This window comes from Sphaeramia orbicularis, chromosome 16, assembly GCF_902148855.1.
Source record: "Sphaeramia orbicularis chromosome 16, fSphaOr1.1, whole genome shotgun sequence".
Classification (NCBI taxonomy): domain Eukaryota; kingdom Metazoa; phylum Chordata; class Actinopteri; order Kurtiformes; family Apogonidae; genus Sphaeramia; species Sphaeramia orbicularis.
This window is the reverse complement of record NC_043972.1, coordinates 34338483-34352289: the sequence shown is the minus strand read 5'-3', so window position 1 is coordinate 34352289 and position 13807 is coordinate 34338483.

Here is a 13807-nt window from a genome sequence, read left to right as displayed (position 1 = left end):
AAAAACTTCTCATAGCACTGAGATTCAACAAACATATGTTGATCTTATACAATATGATGCTTCACTGTACAGGGTGGGGAAGCAAAATTTACAATGAACATTTAGTTGTTTTTTCTCAGCAGGCACTACGTCAATTGTTTTGAAACCAAACATATATTGATGTCATAATCATACCTAACACTATTATCCATACCTTTTCAGAAACTTTTGCGCATATGAGTAATCAGGAAAGCAAACGTCAAAGAGTGTGTGATTTGCTGAATGCACTTGTCACACCAAAGGAGATTTCAAAAATAGTTGGAGTGTCCATAAAGACTGTTTATAATGTAAAGAAGAGAATGACTATGAGCAAAACTATTACGAGAAAGTCTGAAAGTGGAGGAAGCAACAAAAAACGTACCAAAGCTTTTATTAAAGCTCTCAAATCCAAAATCCTAAAGGATCCAACCAAATCCATGAAAAAAATGGCAATTGAACTTGAGGTAGACAACAAGACCATTAGAAACGCAGTAAAATATGATTTGAAGATTTAAATTCTCATGACTTTCAATAAACTAATTGGTCATACACTGTCTTTCAATCCCTGCCTCAAAATATTGTAAATTTTGCTTCCCCACCCTGTAGATTGAACTGAACACTATATAAAGATGTTCAGATGAGTTCAACTTCAAACATCTACAGGAGTAAAATGTAATACATTCGTAATATGAATCCAAAAACATCACGTAAAGTAGTAACACACTGACAGGGAGTGTTTTACTGCACTATGAGTACTTTTACTTTATGTACATTTTGCTCATAATACTGCTGTTGTACTTTTACTCATGTAAAGGCTCTGTATGCCTCTTCCAATGCTGCTGTGTTCGATGTTGGCCCTTGAAGTCTCCCGAGGCCTGCCACCACACATTGAACCAATATGCACTGCCTCTGAAATCATGGAGCATTAGATTTGGACCTTGTGTGACCATGGCAAAATCTGGAACCCGTTAGTTGACACTGTCTGAGTTTGCTGCTCCATCTGCAGAAATCAGATCAGGCTTTCACAGGCCCATGTGGAGGGTTATCATAGCAGCCAGCATCCAACCAGCCAGCAGGGAATTGGACCCTTATCCTTATACGTACAAGCCAAAGCAACTCAGCAATAATTATTACAAAAGGGCAACATTACACTACCATTTTATTTCTTATTCATCCTGTTGAATACTCAGTGTTCTTCCATGATATTTAAGGAGGTATCTGTGAAACCAATTTGCAGGCATTATTGTTTCCCAGTTGTTATGCCTGTTAAAATGCTGAAGTCATAAAACACCCAAAGGTGTGAAGTTTTGCGTCTTTAGTGTCTGTACAGCTGCTGGGTCAACTCTTGGCTTGTAATTAGACTCCCAGAAACCAGGTGTATAGCTTCTGGACATTTTGCAGCAATCCACTCCAATTAGCTAATTACTAGTTTGGAAGGAAAACTTGCAAAGGAGAAAATGAGGCTGAGGTCTTCAACTGCAGGATCACAGACAGACAGACAGAGGCAAAAATAGTTCCAATCTGCCCACTGGTGGCTCTGAATCAGTATTGCATGTGCACATCTTGCAGTGATAATACTGGACTAACTATTATGTAATGCTGCATTGATCACAGGTTTAGTCTTTCATCTCTACAGCACAGTGTCTGCAAAGCATGTGAAAGAAGCCTTAGTTTATATCAAAGCTGCAGAGACTCCTTAATTATAAAATTGAAGTCACGTTAGTGTCCTATATCAACTTTCCAAATTACTGTTGTACATCAAGTGAATCACCATAAATACCACTTTGTGTAAATAAGCCATGGTCGAAGTGAAACAGTGGAAATGTTGGCTTGCTGTTGAGCAGTGAGCCCTGAGCACTGCTGGTGGCATTTATGCTTCATTACGAGTCAAATAAGTAAAAAGGAAAGTTCTGCCCCAGATGTGCATATTTTTCTTTGTTTGTTTTAAGCCACAGTGGCTGCAAAGGTTTACCACAATCAAATTAGGTTGAACATTATTTGCATGACACTGGGAGGATCAAAACTATTCTCTGATGCTCATCTAATAAGGGCATTTGGAGAGTAAACAGACAGGCCAGTCTTAAAAGGAGCTGGTCCTGTTTTGTCTTGCGTCAATTGTGTCCATGTTGGTCATAAACAAACATGAGAGAGTGACTGATTGTGTTTTTCCCCTTCTTTTATGGAAAAAATGCAATCCTTGTCATTCTGCTTCCCACATCACTATTGCCCTCCTCTCTGTCCCCCCCTACCTCACAGTTTTCCATCGCTCAATTACAAGTAGTGTATTTTCACACTTATGCAATTTAAAATTACAAAGCGTGTCCAGTTGGATATGTTCAGTAATCTATATGACATTGATTGTGCTTATTGTCATGTAAACATATTTGAGCACTAACAACAAACAGATTCATTTTGGTCAGTTACAACGTGCGTGCGCATGGTTTCAGCTTTTCAAATGTCAAAGTGTAATCTCAATATTTATGTGTTTAAGTTGTGAGTTTGACGTTGAAAGAAGGTACACAGCTGATTGTTGTGACTCTTACATCATCTCCTTCAGTGTTTACCATCAGTTTTCCTGATCCCTATCCCCACGCACTGACAGAGCTCACGACATCAGGTCATCTCTTGGGTGTCTTGACTCAGATTAAATCAGATTAAGTATTAGTAAACACACACTGGTGCTTTTCCTTTCTGTCCCTCACACATGTATATCATCATTGCCAAGAGCGTGATCACTTTCACTAAGCTATCCTGCAAATTCCAATTTACATTCACATTTAAATTAGCTTTAGCTTTAATTGACATGAACATAATTAAAGTCAGTAATCCGAAGGCATGTTTTAAGCCTTTATAAATACCTCATTAACATCAGGACTGATCAATACTAATGAACCTATTTCTGTTGATCTGCACTCTGCACAAATGTCAGAGAGTAGAAGTTAATATAACACCACCACAAAAAAATGTTTTGGGTGAATTTTAATGTTCAACCAAAAATACGGATTCTTTTGTTATTTAACATTTTTATACACCACATATGAATTGTATCGGCTACAGGTACAAAAATATATTTCACTGTGCTTTGTACTATATATAACTGTGCATGTGACAAATAATTGCTTGCACTGTCTGCACAGAACCATAACTGGTACCATTATAGTCTCACTCAAACCCAATGTGTCCACACTATATATTGTATATTGTATATTTTGAAACGTTATCTTGTTTATTCTCTATCTTACTTGTTTATTTATTTTATTGTATTTCATTGTATTTTATTTTTTTCTGCATGCTTACTTATTCTATGTTCTACGTATGCACCAAACCTCTGAAGCAAATTCCTAGTAATGTGAACCCTGTTTAGCTACATGGCAATAAACACGATTCTGATTCTGATTCTAAAACCTATCTTACATTCAAAGACTTACAAGTTTTTTGGGTGACTTCCAACTGAAATTTTCTCTACCTTTAACCTTTCCTAAGTGATTTATCACCATTTATTATTTATTTCTAGCTTCTGTATTTTTCATTGTTCAGTGAAAACTAGGTATTTTTCCAAATTTGATTTATTGTATATGTACATTTGCATAAAAGCTCAGAGTAAATTCAAAGGTTATTATGTCAAAGCAGAAAAAATGGAAGAAAAAGGGACTTTTTCAGCAAAATATATCATTGACTGAACATTAAATCAGTTGTCTACAACCGCTGCCATGTGTCAAAGTAGAAGATGTTGCAGAAGTGGACAATATTTCCATGTTTACTATGGAGCATCTGAACATCCAAACAGGTCATATCTGATGACCCTGAAAAGATTAATTATTAACCCATAAAGACCCAAACACCCAGTGGCAACCAAACCATTCACTGATTTGAAATGTTAAATACCTGTTGATAGACTAATCCTGTCAATACATGTAAATAATTGGTGTAAAATACAGTTTGTCGTCTTTTCATGGTCATCAGATATGACCCATTTGTTCGTTCAGAGGCTCAGTAGTGAACATAGAAACACCATCATCTTCTAAAACATTGATTCACTGGTAAAACCCATGGAGTTGGATCAATGACAATAGATGGAAACACTTTTTTTGAGTCCAGTTAACAATATATTTTGCAGAAAAACAATGTTTTTCCTCAGTTTTCTCTGTTTTGGATATAGTAACCCTCAACCTTAATCTGAGCTTTAATGAACATTTACATAATCAGTGAATTAAATATAAGAAAATACGTGATTTTCACTTAAAATGCTAAATTCAGAGTATAATATTAGAGTAAATGGTGATTAATCACTTAAGAAAGTTTAAAAATAGAGAAAAATTTATTTGAGAACTGCCACAAAAATAGCACCTGCATCCCATAACTGTGCCTTTATGGGTTAATTATTCAATATATTGATAGGATTAGTGGATCAAAAGTTATTCATTATTTTAGATCAGTAGATGCTTTAAGTTACCGGCGGCTGTGTAGGTCTTAGACAGGACAAAAACAAAAAACTACTAATGATTCCTGAAATGTGTGGGCATGAACTAGGCTTTGTATTTTTGCGTTTTTTAATAAGTCAATCACAAGCTGACGTGACAAGGTCACTCCGTGCGTGGGAGCGCGTGGTCAGGGGACACGGCGTCGCGACGTGTGCGCGCACATCCGCCACCTGAGGGGCTCGCGGACAGTTGACAGTCCTCGCTAACGTGGAGTGTCTCGCAGTCAGTTTTGGTTAAATGCGGTTAAAGGATGGAGCTAAACTAACGGCACGTGACGCTGAACTTACGAGAGGAAACTGGTCGACGGTCGGTGAGTGAGGAGACTGAGAAAATGACATTAATGCAGCTCTAATGCTTAGAAATGAGTAAACTGTTAGAGTCTGTAATTTTTTTATCTCTATTTTAGTGTCGTTTAAGTGAACTACATGTGACCTGACAGCGTTAAAACATCTGTCATTTAAATGTATAACTGACTGCTGTAAGTGCCACTGAAAAGCATTATTATACCTATTAAAAACAAGTTGTAAACTGGTGTTTTTATTCATCCAAAGGCTGATGACAGACCCAGAGTTTAGTCCAAAGACATTTATGAAGAAATTCTTGGACGAAGCATGAAAAAAATGAACAGAAAAACAAATTTCGATTGTCATCGTGGCCTGATGATTGATTTTTTATGAGCTATAAAAAAAATACAGCTTTAATTTAAGTTTATTGAGACAGACACATGTAGTTATTGTCATTGTGAGGATGTGAAACAGTGTCACAGTCCAGATTATGTGAAATAGATATGATCAGACTGAACTCAGAAACTTAATTTGTTGTGTTTCCAGCAATAAGAGATAACTGAAGTTTTTTCAATGAGACATATGAGGTAACAAGATTGGACCAAAGTACAGGATTATAAAATGACAGCAGCTGATTCTCTTAAAAAGACGCTCATTGTCCCATTTTGTAATCTGTGGTTTAAGGACAGTTCACTGAACTGCAGCTGATTTCCAGTACTTTTAATTAATGTAAAGTTAATCTTAGTTTTTCATCATTGGGCATCTATTTTGCAAGTTATCCCAGGTAATGTTGTGAGAGCAGCTTAATATTACTATATTTGGCCTATTTAGGTTAAACTCTAAATGTCTGTGAGATTGCATCTCTCATAATTCAGCAGAATGGTATCATGTTATTCCCGTCCTGCCTTGTAAATGACTACATCGGTCAAATTCAATGCTGCACACATTTTAACTGTTGTTATTTCTGTCCACTTGGCATTTTCTGAGGTTGTGACATAACACACAGTTCCAGTGTTCACTAAAAATAATAGAAGAATAACGTTTCAACGTAAAAGTCTTATAAAGTCTCACCTTTCCTCTGTAAAAAAGATGTCAAATAAATAATAAAAGTATCTTAAAATTCACTCAGTTTAGGATCTGAAGTCATGTTGACATGTTAAAACCTCTGTTTAATTGAAGTTGCTGTCATTGCAGTATATCATTGTGTCATTTAGTCAACTAATAACTATACGATTACGCACTGAAAATATTATGGGTTAGTATTGCATTACAAATGTGAGTATGTATTTTGCACATAGTGTATTTGGTTGCTTTTTCCATGGGCTCTAAGGAAACTGGGTGAAAGCAGCTGATGCAGTCAGGCGCTGGGCTTGTGCAGTGGTGTGTCTAGATCTCTGGGGAGTTGTGAACTAGCAGTGGCAAATAAATATAGGATTGTTGAATTCACTGACTGGATAAAGAATATTGTACATTGTTATTTAATACATCACAGTGGGTTATGAAGATGGGAAATGCCATGACTACACCTTTCAGTACACTGAGTATTATATTATTTAGAACAAGAGTTGTGCAGAGTTTTAAATAGCATATTGCAGCCTGCACCATCTTAACTCACAGATTAACATTTGGTCGTCATCACATGTTGACCTCGATTGCTGCACACAGCTGAGAGAGGGACGGTAGTGGAAAAGTTTCAATTAGATGGAATAAGGCTCAGAGCCAAAATGACTTCACACTTATTATTATTACGTCCACCAAGGAGGTTATGTGATCGTCTACGTCTATCTGTCGGCAGGATTATGCAACAACTACGGCACCAATTTTCATGAAACGTGATAGATGAGGAGAACGTGAGTCAAGGAACCCCTCTAAATTTGAAGCAGGTACATAAATATAAAGAGATGGATGATGGACATGTTTTTAACTCTGACATTGGCAAGTCCCTGTTACCAAGATAACAATCAGTTAAATGAAGCAGTAGTATTACATGATAAAAAGGAGGAAACATGGGTCGTAATTTGTGGTTGTCTTGTGTCTTAAAAAAATTGTGGGGCAAGAAAAACATCTAATTACTTCTGTACTTTTGAGGACCTTGTAGTTATTTTTTTTACATTTATGTTTTTATGTTGGGTCACAAATCACACTCTTCATAGCAATAATTATCATTTGTAGGTTGCCAAAACAGAAAGAATAATCAAATGTGATGAAGTATGGTAGGGTCATTTTACAGTATACTTTAATTAATCACAAAATAAACACAAAATTACATATATTGTGCTAAAAGTTTTCTGATGATATCTACTACCAGTCAGCAGTATTGCAAAGTTCATATATTTCATACAATAATAATAATAATAATAATAATAATAATAATAATAATAATAATATAAAATAAACAAAACATCATCAGGGAAATGACTACATTGTACAAAATGCACCAAATGGCTTCATAAACTGCATACTAAAATTCAACAAATGTCACCTACTGTTTATTTGGCTGTTGTGCTCTGTGATGTAACATCCATTACTGTTTGGATGGTGCAGCTATCACATGTAGCTTCTGCAAAGTATGAGTGCTGCCATCATATCTGCAGTTCACAAGAACTATATTGATCAGACTGGCTGAAAGCAGGAGGTCACTGCAGTTTTGTAATATTCATGCACTTTGTTTCCTTCAGATATTACTTATTATTCCAGCTGATGTAGAAGATCCAAAATCTGTCACATGTGACATAGAGTTGTGTGGAATAATTAAGCTTTAAATGAAAGAGATGGAGAGAAAAAGCCTTAGATAGAAAGCCATGTGACCAGGAGAGAGAGATCTAATGTGTGCCCTGGTTTCTAACCTCCACTGATCAATATTCAGTATTGATGTCTCCATATTTGCATTGTGCCTCTGCAATGTAGAGGGTCATTTAGTTTTGCAATGCTGTGCATCAGTGGCACAGAGTTGATTAAATTCTTCATATTACACCATCTGACCTAATTCAGCTTCCCATGAAATACTTTACAGAGCAAAATAGTTTGTGAACATTACTTACAAACTTTTGTATTCAGGACATATAGCACAGGTGTGATGCTGAGGAAGAAATAATGGGTGTGAGAGGGCAGAATAAAGAGACAAGTAGTTTATTCTTTTTCAATGACACTGAAATCATATTCCCTGCGAACCTAATCTCACTAGATAACACCTTAATATGATCAGATAATCTGGATAGAAAGAGGACAGGGGAGGTGGAGCAGAGGCAGAATGCAAAGAAACAAAGGTGAGCGAGACAAGTGGTGGAGGTAGATTACTGTGGTGTGGTAGGAGAAATATGAAAGTTCAGCAAACCAGATGTTTTGGTGCATAAAATGTGATCCATGCAGCAAGACAGTCATGTTTTAAAAATCATCTTAATTAAACATGAAGATGATCGTGAGATTCTTCCAAACCCTGTCCAGCGCTCCTCAATCGTTCTCTACATACATCAAGTGATTTGGCAAAAAAATGCCTCTCATTAAAGACTTGTGGTAGTAAAATTATTTAGATTGTTAATACCACACATAAAATACTCCACTATACTACTATGCATATGTTTAAGATGGTATTCATAGTAACTACTTTATATACTGTTGTGTAGCTTAACATTCTGCTTTTCTCAGTGGTTGCTTTGGTTGCATCTTTTCGCTACCAGAACTTGTAGTGTCTTCCATGCTGTCCATTTGTTTTTCTTTTAGAGATTTAATTGTTACATTTTAAATGAAAATAAATGGTACTTTGGGGAGTTTTAAGTACCAGTAGAACCATACTTTTTTATTCAGTGGTTCAGTTTTTTTATTCAGGTCAGTTTGACCTCCTTGGCTGTTCTAATGTTAAGAAGTAGGAAGTAGAAGTAGGATGAATGCATAAGAACATGTAATCCTTCATCTTACATTTGGTAAAATGTGGTTTTCACTGGACGTAAACAGATATTACCTGTAGTTAAAGCAACACCAGATAGAAAAGTAACTGCCTCTGAGGAGTAGATGTACCCTAAACTACCAGATAAAGGATGCTCTCAAATAAAGCACCTTAAATTTGTATTTAAGTTCATTACTTGAGTGGGAGCACTCCTTAGTAATATTCAACCACTGGAGTTTAACTTTTATCTTTATTAAAATAACCTTGAAATGAGTCTTTTACTAGTCTACCTCTGTAACTGTTGAGCCATAAAGATTAGCACAATTTACATTCTTAAAGACACTCTGAGTACCACTGACAGATTTCTAGGTTAAGATAAAAATTTTCCCTCTGAATTAAGGCTGGGTGATTTGGCCAAAGCCTGTACGAAATTAATAGTCGCTATATGTCACTATACAGTAAATTCATTTAAGAAATGGTTTAACGTAATTATGGTGCATTTTATGGAGTTTTTTTTTTTTTTTCATTTGGAATTTAGATTCAGTGTTATATTCAGTTTCCTTCATGTTTGTTTGTGTTGCCTTCATGCCGTTTAGAAGAGCACAAGACTTGCACAGTACATGACAGAAAAGACCCATTGGCATAACAGGGATAGAGCATTATCTGAAAAGACAAACATTATCTCAACACTTATTGTCAAATTGCACATCCCTTTTCTGAACTAGGTGCAGTTTTGTCACTATCACAATTTTGCAGTCCATTACAGTAGAATTTACTGCTGCTGATTAGCATTAATTGAACGTAACAGGAGTTTATGCACATCAAATATCAGTGTGTCTCTTAGAAATAAGTCTCAGGACTCAGTTCAATAATAATTATAATAATTATAATAGTAATTATAGCATAGCTCTCCATTCAGCCTGTTGTGCTTAAGTCCTTGTGATTTTGGTTGCACAACGCATGCATCTACATTATAAAAGCCAAGTGGCCTCTGCGTGTGTGTCTGGGGAATCAAACAAAATCCGGAAAGAGCTGACTGGTGCAGTGTGGCATACTTATGTATTTTTGGTCAAGGGAGACAGTAGCAAAAATGGCAAGTTGATAGGACCAATATTTTGGGAGATATTAGTAATTTTGGAATACAATAGCCATACAACCACCTTTCTTTGTCCAGAAGCTTTGGCGGTGACTGCTGGACAAATGCGGTACAGCATGCACAAATGCACAACGGCATAAAAACTACCACATCTAGAACCTGTGGATCCCCAAGGGTCAACATACTACTGGTAAATATATTACCACAAACTGAAATACCAAATAACCAAATAAAAAGCAGTTCTCATTTATAGGCTGAGTGAAAAAATAATATGGATATAGATATAGATAGAAGCACAACATGCACTACTAGAAGTTTAATAAATTCAACAGCTTCATATTATTATTATAATCCAGTTGTTTTAGATCCCTCATCTGAAGGGTCTTTGTTCAATTTCAGTCACTGCAGGTGTGTGTCTTAGTGAATCTTTCATTTGTAGAAAGTTAAAAACATTGCAGGAACACTTACACAATCAAATCAATGAGTACATTCTATCAACTGGGATGATTTTGTAGCACCAATTTCAGTACTTGTAACATTGCAAACGTGAGTGGATCAAAAGAAGGTTTTTTTTTTACTAAGTGCAACCATTTCTAGTTATTAATCCAAGGGAATTGGAAATAAAGTCCTGTCTCTAATATAAACCCCCTTCAAACAAAGGTCTGGTACCTTCTGCAGTTGAGATCAATAAAGGCCTTGCCCACAATTTGAGGGCATACAGTAAATCTTTTCATTTACATTTGCCATATGCAGCATGTAAACATTTGACTTATCAGACATATTTGTGGATACATGAACTCAAACCATTTGGTCAATCAGATGAAATCCTGCAGCTGTCAGCAACCCTCAATATTTATTTATTTATTTATGTATTTATTTATGTATGTATGTATGTATGTATGTATTTATTTATTTATTTATTGAGACACTTAAATGGCAGCTGTGTGGTTAGTGTCTTTGTAGCATCGTTGCAATATTGAACAGTGTTGTCATGTGTGTTAGCACATTACATTTTCAGTCTTCATCATATAAGGCAGGACTGTGAATCAGATGGAATTCAGAGAGTGTGAACCATGACTGCTCTTATATTAGAAGTCACTTCAAACATTTTCCACTTCACCTTGATAAGGTTAGACAACCTAAGGACACAATCGCATTCCCCACACACACATGTAGGCACAAACACACACTTCCCTCATCACCTTCTCCAGCTCCTGTCATCAGGTGGTCAGTGACACTCCAGCCCAATCAGAGAGATAACAAACCTGAGAGCATGCTCATTTGGTAGCATTAGAGGTACAGGCATCAAGGTCAAGACTGATCCCTCACTCAGTTTCATATTAACTGAACATCAGGCAACTCAACTGTTATAATATCTACCCTAATGGATTTGGGGGAAATTATTTTACAACTCTAATATCTAAATTGCCCATAGGTGTGAATGTGAGAGTGATGGTTTGTCTCTAAATGTCAGCCCTGTGATGAACTGGTGACATGTCCAGGGTGTACCCCGCCTTCGCCCATAAGTAGGAGCCCATAGGCTCCAGTGACCCTAGTGAGGATAAAGCAGGTTCAGAACATGAATGAATGAACCTTAATAGACTTTACATGTCTACGATGTCTGATAATACTCTGATAACAACTGTCCTGCTAATAATTATCTTTGACAGTTTTCTTATGGATGGTACAATTTTGTTGGCCAATAAAACTATTTATTTATTGAGCAATAAAAAAATAAAACTTCAGCAGCTTTAAAGCAGTTTTTTTCTCAGTCATTTAGCCCCTGAACTGGTTGAGAGCCAAATGGAGTAACAATTAATAACTTAAGCAAAAAGTGAAAAATGATCTCATTTGTTCGATTTTTTTTTAATTTTTTTAATTATACTCTCTTTAAATTCCCACATTTATTAAAATACTTTTACATCTATCACTTACGTTTTATTTAGGAAGTACATATCATAACTGCAGTCTAAATGATGCGATTCATTAGATAATGTATTGTTTGAGGGATGTAACAGTGCACTCGTTTGTACCAAACCATTTCAGTTCGGGGGCTTCGATGCAATATGGAGGTGTACCGAACAAATACATGTTCCCTATGTGAAGAACGCAAACACTTGCCTTAAGTTTCCACACGAACCTTGAAGCGGAACACACACCGTACAAGCAGGGTGACCTCAAGCAGAACCCATGTGTGGGTTTCCCCTTATATACATTCTGCAAAAAAACACTTTATTCTGAGGCTGGGGCACCAATGGGGGTAAACATGACAACAGAGACTATAACAGAGGTACAGAAGCTGGGTCGGATGTTCAAAGAGTGTTAAGCTTCACTTTCGGTTTTCTGTAGTTACGGAGCACCCACACACACACATGCATACACACACACACACACACACACACACACACACACACACTGGTCTCTTTCACTGTACCGAAAATGTTTTGAAAATGTATCGAACAGAAGACCCCTGTACTGAAAACGTACCGAACTGAAATTTTCCTGTACCGTTACACCACTGGCACTCATAATGTCTTATTAATCTTGTTATCTTCACTAACTTTCCCAGATTATTCTGAATCTTTTTATGACCTCACATTTTACCTGTATGGAGCGGAGGTTGCACTAGACATTCTTATTGTCCGTCATTTTAACGGACAAGGTTGTAAAAATTCTGTCATAACATATTACTATCCATCATTTCCATTAAGTTTTTTAATGATAATGAGACAAATTTAATAGTATTTAATGTTCAAAAACTTCTCAATGATGCAGCAACTTTAGTTGCTCCTGGCTGATAAACCAACGTGATATCATAACCCACATAAATATATCTCTATGCATTATAAGCTTTCTGTGTGTATGTTCATGTTGTGTCAAATACAACGCACTGAGGGTTGAGGTTGTGTGAACCGGAGATCTTGGCGTAAATTGACATGCCATCAAATGGTGTTGAAGAACACACGAAAGGTACAAAATGCATACATATAGTAGGCCAAATTCCATAAGAACTGGCGCATTACTTGCTTGTCTTTCATTCTCCACCGGATCAGTCCCTCTTTTTTCACAGCGTTTATCAATGTCATCACATTTACTGGGCTTTTTAAAATAACTAAGGAGACTCAGCTGTTTTGACATTTTGCACGAGCAAAGTAGCATATAATTTTTTCTAAAGTCAGCTAAACCATCAGACAAGACTTGACAATGACTGATTAATATGCACACTCACCATCAACTGGACAGGGGATGTACTACAGGTGAACTAACAATGAGTCATTTGAAAGAAGTAACGTTGTTGTATTCAGCGTAGTTGTGATGGTGGCGCTTTATAGTTATATACAGGTAGGATGCTGTTATGGACTGTTTGATGCCTTGTTAAGAGACAGACAGACCAGCGATCCTGGTCCAGGTTCTGTTCACAGTGTTGTGTGAAAACTGTCTTTGGTAGATTACCCTCAGTATTTTAACCTGTCAAAATGACGGACAGCCTTCAGAATTTTCTGTCATCTTTAAAAAAAAAAAATCTGTCAGTGATGGAATGTTTTTGGTTAATGCAACCTCTGGTGTGGAGTCTGTCTATAACAGTAGCATTACTTCTTACGTAAATTCTCAGCGGATTAGCAAAACCATCGGTGAGATTACCAAACTCACAAGTGCAGCTGTAATCCACATATCACTATATCCACCCCTTCACCCAAACACCTCCAGGCTCAGCCCTCATCTTAGCTACAATCCCTGTCTCAACCTTTGTCTCTTGACTCCAATCCGCTATCATGTATCACTAAGTTTGTTGATCATCCAATTCAGGATTCTGTCACGTGGAAGTTCTTCTTATTTTTGCCTTTTCTATAACTTGTTTGTCTTTTAAACTTGTAATCACATCAAAACCTCCTGTTTTGTTGTACTTTATGTAGTGCTCAGCAAATTTAGTGATGTTCCACTGCATCCTGATCATTTTAATTAACCTGGAGTTAGTTTATTAATATTTTTCCCTTTTTTTCTGTTTTTCTCTGTTTCTATTGGCAGGTTCTTCAGGGCTGTACAG